Consider the following 14,485-nt stretch of genomic DNA (forward strand, 5'->3'; position numbering starts at 1 on the left):
TTCCTTTTCTTATTAAACTGCACATCCCAAGCAGCTCCTTACTTTTCAGGATTAGAGGGAAATGCTCTATTTTAGGGAGAATGAAAGGCCATTTGGGAGTTGATGGCCCAGAGAGGTGGCAGGCAGGGGCCTGGATGAGGGCTGGACTCGGCCATTGGTATCAGCTATTTCTTTTTTTGTCATTCCAAATGGATTTGAGGTCATAGCTGACATCCCATTATGTAAAACGCGTCCCTGTGGCCTTTTGACATGCAGACAGAGGTATCACGCACTGCCAAGTCCCTATTTTAGGAGAGGAGGGGGAAGGTAGCAGGATGATCTCCCATGTCCATGAAGACAGTGACCTATGCTTGCGTCTGCCATGCTGGAGCCTCCACATTTATTTATTGACAAAATTTGCAGAATTTTGCAGAATTTTAAAATATTGTGCACAGAGTTTAATTTTTTGGTGCTGCATTCCCTCAGGAATATGGGGTGCTGGGCAGTTGTGTGGGGGGGGCTGTGAGAGGGGCTCTGGGCAGTGGGGGGGTATGTAGGTGGGATATCACTGGGCATAGTGATCTGTGGTGGAGATCTCTGGGTGAGGGGCCACTGGACATGGGGGTTGCTGGGCATCAGGGGGGCAGTGTGGTGGGGCATGCTGGCAGTGCAGGGCTGGGGTTGGGGACACAGGTAGGAGGGAAGTGCAGGGGTGAGGGCAACACTGTGCAGAGGTTAGGGGTGAAGGCGGCACGATTAAACTGTTTTTAATAAAGTGCATGTGGCAAGTTTTCCAGTACTGTATGCTTATGTTTGTGTTGGTAAGAGCAAGTCGGGCATAGGGGCACCAGTTTAATAATCCCGCCTAGCGCACCATAAATCCTAAGCATGGCCCTGACTAGCCTATACGAGAAGGACACTCCCAACATTAGTAAGGTGAGGAAATACAAATAAGGAAGAGGGGAGAAACCCTTCCTGAATATGTATTAGACATAGTGGCATCAGCGTAACATATACTTTTTTCATCCACCCTGCGGGCAGTGGGAGAGAGAGAGATATAGCCCTTGGGAGGTGCCAGAAGGATGGCCACTGGCGATGAAGGGGAAGGTGATGGTAATGAAGAAGTTGATGGCTAACATTTCAGGTTGTTCTTTGAAGTATGCTGTGAGTATATGGATGTTCAGATGTATATTCTGTGGTATCTCTATCTACCTTATTGAGTTAGAGTGTTTGTGACTTTGCTAAATGTATTACTAAACTATTTGTAAATATAGAAGAGTTCCTATAATGTGAGCGTTGCAAATATGCACATCGGGTTTCCCAACTATATAATAATTTAAATAATACTGGGCCTGATCTTGGGACAGGAACCTGTCAACCCTCAAAGTGATAAGTGGGAATTCTTAAGTAATCGATATAATTAAGACATAATATATAGATCAGGCTATACCAATGAAGTCATTTAGAGTGACTATAGCAACACAAATAATTCAGTATCATGGGGAGCAACACTATTATGGGAAAGGAGTTATTTAAGTTAAGCACCAAGGTTGACACAAGAATAAATGGATATAACCTGGCCATCAACAAGTTTACCCTTGAAACTAGATGGAGCAGAGTGAAGTTCTGGAACAGCCTTCCAAGGGGAGCAGTGGGGGTAAAAAAACCTAACTGGCTTCAGAACTGACCTTGATAAGTTTATGAAGGGAGTGGTATGATGAGACTACATACAATGGCATGTGGACCCTCTGCGATTGCTGTGATGGTGCAACCTGGATGCCATTTGACCCGTTGTGCCCCAAACCATTCAACTGGGTTGGCATCTCCCCATGCTCTTCTTGTGACTCATAGCCAGCCCCATGGGGGACTGTTATCACCCAATACGACAGCACATGGTGCCACAAACCCAACTGAATCACCTGAGTGCTTTATCTAAGCCACTCATGGACCAACAATAGAGGCACCAGCCACTTTCCCAGCTCCCCAGCCTTGCACCCCTACTGGAATATAAACCTGAAATTATACCATCTTGCACTGAACAGGGGGTCTTTACCATGCAAGCTCATTAAATAGTCCACTCCCTCCTCAATGCGGGGAAGATATGCATAAGCCTTTGTTATTAGAGCTAATATTTTCTAACACTTCACTCAAAGACACACTGGTTAAAATAAAACATAAAACTGGTCTGTTAACAACAGAAAGATAGATTGTAAGTGATTATAAGTGATAACAAACAGATCAAAGCAGGTTACTTAGGAAATTAAACAAAATTGCAATCTCAGTCTCATACAAACTAGATAGGATTTGAATCAGCAATATCTCACTGTGACTGATGATACAAGCAGGTTTTAGCTTCCTTATGTTACCAAAATATTGGGTTTACCTAGCTGAGAGCCAATAACAGTTAGACAGGGATAAGGAAGAGTTGTTTTATTTTGCAGAAAAAAAGGAGAGTTTTGCACCTTGGTACAAGAACTTTGTTTTACCCATATTTTACAGATTTTTTATACACATTTAGACAAAGGCCCTTGCCATGTTAACACTTGATTGGTGGTTGTTAGACCCGTGCTTTTGCTATTTGGTTAGTGAAAACTGGCTCGGGGCTAGCTTTAACTACCTTAAGGCCTTGAAAGGGAAGATAGATGAAAAGTTTAGGCTACTGTGAAAAGAAAAGAAAAGAAAAGAAAAGAAAAGAAAAGAAAAGAAAAGAAAAGAAAAGAAAAGAAAAGGGAATTATGGCCTAATAGGATTTGATTACAGGAATTTTTACTAATACTGACAGCTACAGGGGACGGAACAGAAGGATCCCAATTTGACCTTAGAGCTTTATCGCACGCGATGGCTTCCACTTTGAGGAATTACGAATGAGAGGCTTAGTTTTGTTCACATACCTAATGCCCAAATGTATAAGACAGAAATTTATTAACTGGTTAACCAGACCAGAACCAGAACCAGATAGTGTTTCCTTATTTTATTAGGACTCACCTTATTGGAACACGAACCGCAGGGGCCGCGGTGAAGCAGAGAAAAGGGGCGAAACACCCCGTTGGCGCCGTTCCCAGTTCGCCGCAGCTGTCCGGAGTCCAATGTCCGAGCTAGGAGAGTCCCGGTGGAGTTGCCAGTAACTGTTACCGAAATATTTACCTAGCTGCCAGTAGCTGTTACCTAGGGTTTACCTAGCTGAGAGCCAATAACAGCCAGACAGGGATAAGGAAGAGTTGCTTTATTTTGCAGAAAAAAAGGAGAGTTTTGCACCTTGGTACAAGAACTCTGTCTTACACACATTTTACAGATTTTTTTATACACATTTAGACAAAGGACCTTGCCGTGTTAACACTTGATTTGTTGTTGTTAGACCCATGCTTTTGCTATTTGGTTAGTGAAAACTGGCTTGTGGCTAGCTTTAACTACCTTAAGGCCTTGAAAGGGAAGACAGTTGAAAAGTTTAGGCTACTGTGTTTTTTAGGTGTTTGCTTTTTTTTTAAAAGCTGTTGGCTAACATAATGGCTACTAGCTGTTAAGGGGGGTCACTAGTAACTTTTACACTTACATAGGCTGGGCTTTCTTCTTTCCCATCTGGGACCCCCTTCCCAATTCACTCTTTGTTCCTCGATGTTTCCAGATGTTGTCTTGGAGGAGAGTGAGTCCTAGTCATGATGTCACTTACCCCTCATATACTTTTTCCATATGGCAGGAACCCCTTTGTTCCAAGACAGGTTCCCAGCCCAGTTTGTGGAAAAGTTGAGGTACCAAAATGGAGTTCAATATCATCTGGTCTGGTCACATGCCCTTGCATGCCACTCTGAGTCATAGCAGCCATTATTCATAGGCTCCCTGAAACGTTCCCAGGTGAGGACAAGCCTTTTCCATGGTCCATTGTCTTTGTTGATGGGCCATTGACACTGTCTGGCTTCTTCATCATTGTACCTGAAAGGCTAGTTGTGCATCTATTACAGAAGTGGATGGGTGAGGTTCTATGGACTATAATGTATAGGAAGTCAGAATAGATAACCAGAATGGTCCCTTCTGGCCTTAAAATTTATGAGTCTATATTTTCTCTCTAAGAACAATTCATGCATTTAAGTCAATATGTAACTTCTGGGTTTATAAACCTTGGTGACCAGCACAACAGAAGTCATTATATTAGTCAATATACATATAATACTGTATTAATAACACTTACAATTGAGGAAAAACACTGTAACTACTCCTCCCAAAAATATCAACAAAAAAGGGTGTTTCTTGGATCGATTATTTTATACTCTAGGAAAGGAGAAAATGTAGCACTTTTATTTATGATAGTCAGGATTATCATGACCATACATTAAAGTGACACTAGCATTTATTCCAGGCTGGAACATTCTATTCATTTGTTGTTGTTATTATTATCTTTATTATTTATTATTGTCATATTTTCATTACAAATTTGAGCTGAGGCTATATAAATAAGGATTTGCTTGGTTTGTGATGTTCCCTGTTGTCCTTTTCTTTGAATTTACTAGTTATAGAAAAGCTAAGCTCTCTCTCTCTGTTTATTAGTTTTCCACTCCTGAATGTCTTCATCCATCTTCTGTTTTCTATTAGGTTCTTTTTTTCATTAGGTAGGTTGCTCACCTGTTTACCAAGAGTCCTGCTTGCTACTTCCTGACTTCTGTCACTTACACTGTTTCTTCTTATCTCTCATTTAGATTGTCTTCATAGGTTTGTAATCTGTATTCTTCACTTTGTCTGCTATCTGACCTTTCTAGTAGTTTGTTTTGTTCCCAATGTGCATGATGGCCAGGCCACTCAAGTTTTATTTTCTTGGAGTTGAAAGCTCACAGTTTGGAAAGCTTCTCTGAGCACAAAACAAAGTCAGTCTGAATCTGATTTTTTTTTACTGCTTTTTAGTTTAATTTCCTTAAATTCTTTCTTAAAAAAAGATATTTTATTAATTATTTTCCATCAGCCTACCTCCTCTATTTATATTTTAAGACAACCAGAATGCACATTTGAACAAAAAATTGTTAGTGAAAGGTAAACCTAAACAGTGTCCAAAGTTCAGTCCAAAAGATGCTTTTCTGAATCTCTTGATCAGGAAATTGGATTAAACCCTTTCTGAGATGAGAATGTCTCATAAGGTTTCCATTACTTACTGTCATGGCCTTGACCAGAAATACTACAAAAATAGCTGCTTTCTTGGTACCATAGCCCTCTGTTTGTAATCCTTGGCAAAAAGTACAGAAGCACACAACATTGAACAAAAAGAGTTGCCCAAACTTGTTTAGATTTCATATACAAACTGTAAAGTTTCACTCACTTTTGGCATGAAAAAGGCAAAATCTGGTGGTTTCAGATACGATTTGTTTTATTTATGTATTTTTGGGGGGGACGGGGAGCTCAGCCAAAAACCTACAATCAAGGAATGTGAAACAGCACAAGCAGCTGCACACCTGACGACTACACATTTTAAAATACATAACAAGTGCCACAGCAGAATTCTCTCCTATATGCTGGCCCCAAAACAGATATATTTTCCATGCCTAAAGTCTCCTTTTATTGTATACAGACACTGGAGATGCTACATCTTCTCTTGTGCTACCTTGGATCACATGAGCCATAATTTACCCTTGTGTTTCCACTGTTTATCAAAGAATGAACTCTAATCTTTTTTAGGAAAACATTCAAGCTCCTGTAGGGGTGTATGTTGATTACTGTAACTGACCTGGATTCTCCCTTGGATATAAGTTAGGAATCACTCCACTGAAGTGAACTGAAATTACTCTAAACCTGATGTAACAGAAGGAGAATCAGGCCCACTGTATTTTGGGGAAAAACTATTCTCAGCCTGCCTTTATGTGCATGAAACTCCACTTAGTGAATATGCGTAAGTATTTGCTATTGATCAATACAAAACCTCTGTCAACTGATTAAATTCCCCCAACATTTCTAATTATGCATTGCAATGGTAAAGCCTGGACTCATGGTTATTCAGCACATTTTATTGCAACATCTCTTATAAAGACAAAAATAACAAATAGAACTGGTAGAAAAACTGTTAAAAGCTTTTTCAAATGTAATCACTGTTTTTAGTCGAAACTTAAAATTTCTATGAAAAAGTTTGTCAGAATTTTGAATCAAAGTTGCTGTTTTTTTGTTTTGTTCTTGAAACTTATTTTTCAGACACTTGGTACCTCATATGTGTTCAATAAATATTTCTTTTCTGTATTTGGGAAAAAAAAACATGATATAGTCTCATCATAGGCTGATGATAACATTCTCTCCATTCCACTAATATTTCAGGAGGATATTGAACATCAGCTACCAAAGTTAGACATATTAAAATCAACAGATCCAGATAACTTGCATCCCAGAGTTTTAAAAGTGCTGGCCAAGAAACTTGCTTGACCATTAATGTTGATTTTCAATAAGTCTTGGAGCACTAGAAAAGGTCCAGAAGATTGGAAAAAAGCTATTATTGTCCCAATGTTATTAATATTGGCTGAGATCCTTCTCATAAGATCAAATCTGTTGGAAGTTTGTCCTTAAAGATTTAAGATAACTGGGAGTGCATCCGCACCCCAGATATAGTTTCCAAAGTTCATCGTCTTATTCCTAAACAGGATGAACCCTGCTGTTTTTATTTTTCCCTCCAACCTCCACAGTCTGTTGCTTATCATTTTGCTCAGACATAAAAACACTGTCCATTGTGAACCATGCTATATTTAATTTGCACATGACCAGCCAGATTGAGATAAGTGTCTCTTCCCCCTTATCTGTCAGGAGTATGTAGATTACCTTTTTATTACCTGTCTTAACTCAGACATGGAGCATGTACATTTTAGTGTATATACCCTACCTCTTCATATATTTTCCATACATACTGTTATCGGTTGCAACCCTCCCCTTCTGGGATGCCATCTGATGCACTGGATTTCACTGAGTCTCTATTGCTCAACCAGCCTGGGTTCCCTCTCCCTGCTTTGCTGAATTAGGCTCTCCAGCCTCTTGCAGCACACACACACTCAGCTGTAGACACAGACTGAAGTCAGCTCTGTGTGAGAGGACTCCCCCAGCACTCACGTGCACACCCCTTTTGGGAGATAAACCCAAAATAATACTGTCTTGCACTGTATAGAAAAAACTGCACAGAGCAAGCTCATAAAAATGTGAAGAGAGATGTGCACGACTTCTTGCCCCCTCCCCAGTTAGAAATGACATAAACTGGGTTTAATAATAAACAACATAAGTGTATTCACTACAAAAGGTAAATTTTAAGTGGTTAAAGAGATAGCAAACAGAACAAAGCAGCTTACCTTAGTAAATAAACAAAAGCCACAAACTGAGCTAACACTCTAGATAGGTAGGATATAAATTAGCAAACTCTACCCTGAGTGATAAACAGTCTGGTAGATTCTTAAGGCACAAATTGCCTTGGCTTTCCCAGGTTTTCTTACACAGGACTAAAAATCCTTCCAGCCTAGGACCATCACTTCTCAAATTAAGTCTTTGTTCCTCAGGTGTTTTCAGGTGAGTTTGTAGGGAGAGTGAGGCCCACTCATGTTGTCATTGTCCCTCTTTTATATCTCCCTCCCCCACACTTGCTGGAAAGCCTTTTTGCTGTGACCTGGGTCAAACAGTTCCCACTGTGTAGAGCTCTGAGAGGTTTCTATTGAACACAGTTCCTGGGGTAATTCTTATGCTTGTGTCATTTCTTCAATAAGCCACTAACATTGTTTGGCCTCGTCCAAAGTAGCACATTTGAAATACAGAGACATGGTCAATATTCCCAGCTTCAGATACAAAAATGATATGTGCATTCAAATTGGATAAACACATTCAGTAAATTATAACCTTTCTAATGATATCTTACAAGACCCATCTTGCATAAACTATATATTATTTATACCATATTCATATCATAACTATATTTCTATGAAAATATGGGGTGTAACATCACACATACGTCTCACAATGATTATGATGACCAACTTGACACAGGCTTTCATTAGATACCTTACATGACATTCTTTGGCAGACTAGTATCTAAATATCATACCCAGGGGACCCTGTACCTTTGTGCACTCTCAGAGTTGGCATCAAGAGGTCCTTGGGTCACATCTGTGGATCACTGACGAATTGCTGTGTGACAGGTTGCTCAGTTATATATCACCCGTTATTATAATCATTTCTGGAATTTTCATTATCACTAAACATCCCTTGTTCCAAGCAGTACAGAAACATGGCTGAGAACTAAACAGCTAATAATACCTAGCTCTTATATAGCACTTTTCAATAGTAGACCTCAAGGTGCTTTACAATGGAAACAAGTATCATTATCCCCATCTGTAAAATTGGGATAAAACTGAGGTACAGTGGTTTGCACCATGTCATCCAGCAGGCCAGTGGTTGAGCCACAAATAGAACCCAGATCTCCTAAGTACCACACCAATGTGCTATCCACTAGGCCATGCCAACATTAACATTTACAAACATGTGATTAAATGTTCTGTTATACCCTACATTTTGGTGGTGCCTAACTGGCAGAATGAGAAAGAGAAGTATCACAAAAGCAGCACAAGATAAAGTTTAGAACAAGAGCAGGTAAAGAAGAGATGTGGTTGCCCATAGCCAAACAGCTAAATAAATGGTATGAAGTCTTGAGGAAGAATTCTTTTGTGGTACATGGTAAGTTTTGTACATCTTCTTAAGTTGCCTGTTAGATGTTTCTTAAAAGACAGACAAAATACCCTATCTATGCAGTGATCAATACTAACAAAAAGTCATGTCATTTACTCTCCAAAGGCATATTTCATCATCTATATCACAGCTACTGTATACATTGCAAGTGAATTGTATGTTGTCAACTGAACTGGGATGTTACCACACAATGACATCGTCAGGGTTCAAGGCCTGGAACATGGTCAATCTCCTGGCATAGTAATAATTGCAGCTGACCTGCAGCAGGCTGCCTGATAAACTACACCAATGATTGCTCAGGTAGGGCAGCTGGCTAGCTTTCAGTCCAGCAGCAGCAGCACCTTTCCGGCAGCTCAAGCCAGTTGCTGTAATCCTTGCCTTGCCCCTATCCTGCTTCTAGTTCCTGCTTTGTTTCCTAGCCTTTTCCTGCTCAGTCCTTGCTTCCTCAGCTTGCTCCTGGTTCTTGACTCTAGCTCTGAATCCTGGCATGGCTACTCATTTCTGACCCTTGGCTCAGCTGTTAGTTCCTTACTCGAATCCTGATCCTCACCTTGGCTACTAGTGCCCTATTCCAGCACTGACTCCTTGGGCTGGCCACTGGTTCACAATTCTGGCCCTTACCTTGGGATTGGATCTGACTACTGCTTTAAACAGTAAGTCTGACTTTTGCTCTGATCACTGGGCCCATGGCCCAGACTCTGACACTAATGTATCTTTTTTATGTTGGTGTAAATAGAAGGACAAAGGAGAGCAGTAAATGAGTATAGTGTACCCAATGCTAAGCCATAGCAGATGGTGGATTTTGCATACTGTTTATAAGGATTTCTCCTGCTGTCAATAGTATTCTAAGACTATCTGCGCTCATTATTCAGGATGTGTGAGGTGAGAGATCATATTGGAGCGGGGCTCCTGTTTAAGGAAACAATGATAAGTAACATTTAGGTCTTTGGTGAACTCTTTTGAATAGGCTGTTGGTGCTGGAATGCCAAAACGCACTCAAAGAAATTTATGGATAGAATTGAAAGGGACAAAGAAGGTACGTTAGTACTTAAGAGCCTATGCATTATTGTACCATAAATCAATAGAATTGAGAGATGTAATGTCGGAAGATGGGGATGTACAAGGAGGCTATTTTGATTTTATTAATCCTTTCTTGTCCGTAGAGACTCCCTAAATTTAGAACAGGTGACCCAAAATCTGTGTTTAGTTCCAGATGTGTAACGCCATGGAAATAACTTCTTATTGACTGAAAGTCAATTAGGTAAACTGGTCTGGACAGCTGGACTCTCAGAAGCAGTCATCCAGAGACCTTTTCAGAAAATATTCAAAGTACATTTCCTTTTATACTTGGCAATGGCTTTGAGAGTACCTTGCTGCTAAAAGCTTCCACACCCAGTGCTGAATCCTCCAGAGTACCTTAACTATGCAGTAGTACCTACATGTTAAAGTGTGCAGAGCCTGTTTTCAGGGGCAGACTGACCCAGGCTGAAAGCATTCTAGCCTATCTGGTAAACATCTTGTATCTATCCCTGGTTGGAAGGACTGATGACCAACTCAGTGTAACTGTCAGGGCTAGAAACTAATGCTCTACAAAATTAGAAAAGCCAGGACTCCCACAGTGCATGGTAAAAGTGTGTAGCAATATTAGACAAGCTTAACAAATGTAGTAAATAATAAGAGATAGGCAGTGATTACAATTCAAAATCAGATTTTGAATTTCTTTCTCCTTCTATTCCCCCAACATCCAGGAATGTTTAGATACAGGATCTTGATCCAAGTATACTGATAGAAACGATCCATCTGGCTACAGATAGACAAAATGTTTTCCTGCTGTAAAGGATAGACCTCTATATTCATGTAAAAATGGTTACTAATAAAATAATTATAATTTGTTTAAGTTATTACAATCTTGACTAAAACTTAACTGAATTTTAAGAAATACACAGAATTATTTTTGTGCCTGGAGAATACAATAACATATGCATATATTTTGGTTACTTATTTTATTAAGTGAAATGTCAGCCTAATTTAAAGAAATTTCCAGGAAGCTTCTGCTTTCTGTCAACAGGGAAAATCCAATTGACAGGGAAGATAGAAACTCTTTGACCATAAAACCATGTTTATTACACCCAAGTGTGTTTACACGGGTTTTAAATGCAACTTTTATAACTTCCATATTTCTTTAATTTGTATACCATTTCCTTGCATGCTGTGTTTTGAAAGATGTTTTTAACTGTTCATTATCATACTTGTGTGCCTAGAATATTTGATGGAAGCCTTTAATTGCAAGCAGGGCTGGCTCCATAGTTTTTGCCACCCCAAGAAAAAAAAAAGTGATCGCAATTGCAATCGGGAACTCTAACGCTGCCGCTTCATTCTTTGGCAGCAATTCGGCGGTAGGTCCTTCCCTCCAACATGGACTGAGGGACCCGCCTCCAAAGAGCCGGACATGCCGCCCCCTTCCAGGGGCCGCCCCAAGCACCTGCTTGCTGGGCTGGTGCCTGGAGCCGGCCCTGATTGCAAGTTGTAAATGCTATAAATGTCAGGTCATAAATCCTGAGAAACATTATTTCCAAAGAAAACAGCCACAATGATTTTCTCAGAGAACAAGACACCAGTCTAGCATGGAGATAATACTCTCAAGAACAGAAACTTTGTAAGCTATTTCTGTTTTAGAAAGAGTCCTGATTTTAATAAAATGAAAGGATTTTCTGTTTACAAGCAAAAAGTGATTACTGGAGGAATGAAAATAAGCTATAAAAGTGGACTTTCCTTTACCCCCTCTTCATAAGAAAAAGCCTCTAATTCAAACCGATTAAAAAGGCGAGTAAGAATTATGGTTGGGAAAAAGTTTGTTGAAGATATTTCTTTCTTCCTTTCTTTCTTTCCTGTTCCCACTTAAAGGTGAACACTTTGGTTGTCACTGAAATACTTGAAATGACAAGGCTCCTTTGAGAAGTATATTTGCAAATATTGTATCTAAAGTTTCTAATGCAATAACTCCCTCATATCATTGTTCTGCAAATGGTAAGATGCTCTATGTACCAACATGAAATCTAATGATCTTGCTAGACCGGTTACTAATATAAAAACCCATTTGAGTATAGAGTCTTTATACTAATTAATTAGTCATCTAGCAATGCTTAAGCAACTTCCTTCCCAACCTGAGAAAGAGAAGAGCCACCTCTTCAAAAAACTGTTAACAAGAAAGGAGAACTTATTTAATGACTATTCAAGTACAAAAATTCTCTTTAAGAATTAATTAGGTTTCGAAAGACTATTTTGAGAACTGGAAAACTTTTATAACTGAAATAGGGATATCAGATATCAGGAATGGCAATATACAAAAACCTGTAGGAGAACACTTCAACCTCCCTGGCCACACAATAGCAGATGTAAAGGTTGCCATCTTACAGCAAAGAAACTTCAGGACCAGACTCCAAAGAGAAACTGCTGAGCTCCAGTTCATTTGCAAATTTGATACCATCAGATCAGGATTAAACAAAGACTGTGAATGGCTATCCAACTACAGAAGCAGTTTCTCCTCCGTTGGTGTTCACACCTCAACTGCTAGCAGAGCACCTCACCCTCCCTGATTGAACTAACCTTGTTGTCTCCACACTGATTTATACCTGCCTCTGGAGATTTCCATTACTTGCATCTGAAGAAGTGAGGTTCTTACCCACGAAAGCTTATGCTCCCAGTACTTCTGTTAGTCTCAAAGGTGCCACAGGACCCTCTGTTGCTTTTTACAGATTCAGACTAACACGACTACCCCTCTGATACTTGAAATAGGGATGTTTGGATTTCTTTGAAACCATTTCAACTTTTGTTAAACACTGATGGAACTAAAGGAATATTTCAGAAAATGGACCAAATAAGAGTTACAACTCTAACTTTAAAGATGTTCTGAGAATTTTCCACCACAAAGAACAAAGGCAAAGGTATGTTGCATGTTCATTGAACACATTACATATTTATGGGGTGGAGCTGTTACTTAGGCAAGCCCACAAAGGCACTTAGCCAGTGAAAGAATAACAGCAGCTAATTTTGAATCTACACAAACTTCTGAAAGAAGTTTGTTTTCCTTCTTCCATGAAATTAGAGGAAAGAGAGGGTTATATAAAGTCTGTGTTTACTTAAAAATAAAAAAGCAATATAGCAGCACTCTGCTCCCATCCCTCAACTTAACAGCACTCATCACAGCTCATCTTGTTCATTTCACCTCTGTGAGCAAACAGCTAAGAAGAAAACAGCCACTGAGCTGCCGCATCAAGGAGAACCTGATTCTTCCATAGAAGTCCTTTTGAAATCTCCACTAAGCAGGAGCTGGGTTTTCTACTGAGGTCTGAACAATTCTAAATGTCTGGGAGTTTAAGGCAAACTTTGCTGCCTGGTCCCAGTTCACATAGCACTTTTGTTCTTTGCTGAACATTGAAATTTTGTTGCTGGCATTTTTTTTTTCCAAAATTCCTTGTGGTTGGTCCACTTACGTTTCAGATTTCTCAGTGCCACAGGTAGAGGAGGCATTAGTCTTTTACCTATCAGAAGTTGTGTAAGAGATAGTTCAGACACAAGCAGTATTGACTAATATATCACGAGTGCCTTATACGGGTCCACTGATGTTTGCAGAAGTCTTTTGAAAGTCTACACTGGATTACCAGTGCGATGTTCAAAATTAAAGTCCTGTGCAAACAATAGGAATGTTTCAAATGTAAATTGAGACCTATTATACTGGTCTACAATTTTTGAGAAGTCGTCTGCTTCAGAGATAAAATGTGCTATTTATTATGTATTTTGATGTGCTGAATTCAAATATGACAATTAAAACAACTGATTGGCTACTGTTTAAGATATTTAAGTTTTTACATTTTATGTCTATGTATATTGTGTAGATAGAGTTTTAATCATACATTGTAAACCTAGGTCTTTTCATGTGTTTATGGTTGCTTTACATGATAATAGTTCACCTGTCCTGTTTATGTAACACTTTTAAAAAATCAGCAAAAGGGTTATATAAATAAAATTTATTATGAAACAAAAGGCAAAAAACTATTCTGTACATAGTTTAGTCCTATTCAGTGTCTACTCGGCGCTTCTTGGCTTGTCTCTTGTATTCATTAATGGAGCATCTCTTGTCACTGTCCAGCAATAGTCTGCAAGCATTGATGGGTTCCATTTGCCCTGATAGCATTTCTCCATTGTTGCAATGTCCTGGTGAAATCGCTAGCCATGCTCGTCGCTCACTGCTCCGCAGTTCGGTGGAAAAAAATCTAGATGAGAGTGCAAAAAAATGTATCTTTAGTGACATGTTGCAACCAAGGCTTTTGTATGCCTTGAGGCGGTTTTCCACCAACAACCTGTAGTTGTCTGCCTTGTTGTTTCCGAGAAAATTTATTGCCACTAACTGGAAGGCTTTCCATGCTGTCTTTTCCTTGCCACACAGTGCATGGTCAAATGCATCATCTCAAAGAAGTTCATGAATCTGAGGACCAACAAAGACACCTTCCTTTATCTTAGGATCACTCAACCTTGGAAATTTTCCACGGAGGTACTTGAAAGCTGCTTGTGTTTTGTCAATGGCCTTGACAAAGTTCTTCATCAGACCCAGCTTGATGTGGAAGGGTGGTAACAAAATCTTCCTTGATTCAACAAGTGGTGGATTTTGAACACTTTTCCTCCCAGGCTCCAATGACTGTCGGAGTGGCCAATCTTTCTTGATGTAGTGGGAATCTCTTGCACGACTATCCCATTCGCAGAGAAAACAGCAGTACTTTTTGTATCCAGTCTGCAGACCAAGCAAGAGAGTAACAACCTTCAAATCGCC

Source organism: Trachemys scripta, chromosome 1 (assembly GCF_013100865.1).
Source record: "Trachemys scripta elegans isolate TJP31775 chromosome 1, CAS_Tse_1.0, whole genome shotgun sequence".
Classification (NCBI taxonomy): Eukaryota; Metazoa; Chordata; order Testudines; family Emydidae; genus Trachemys; species Trachemys scripta.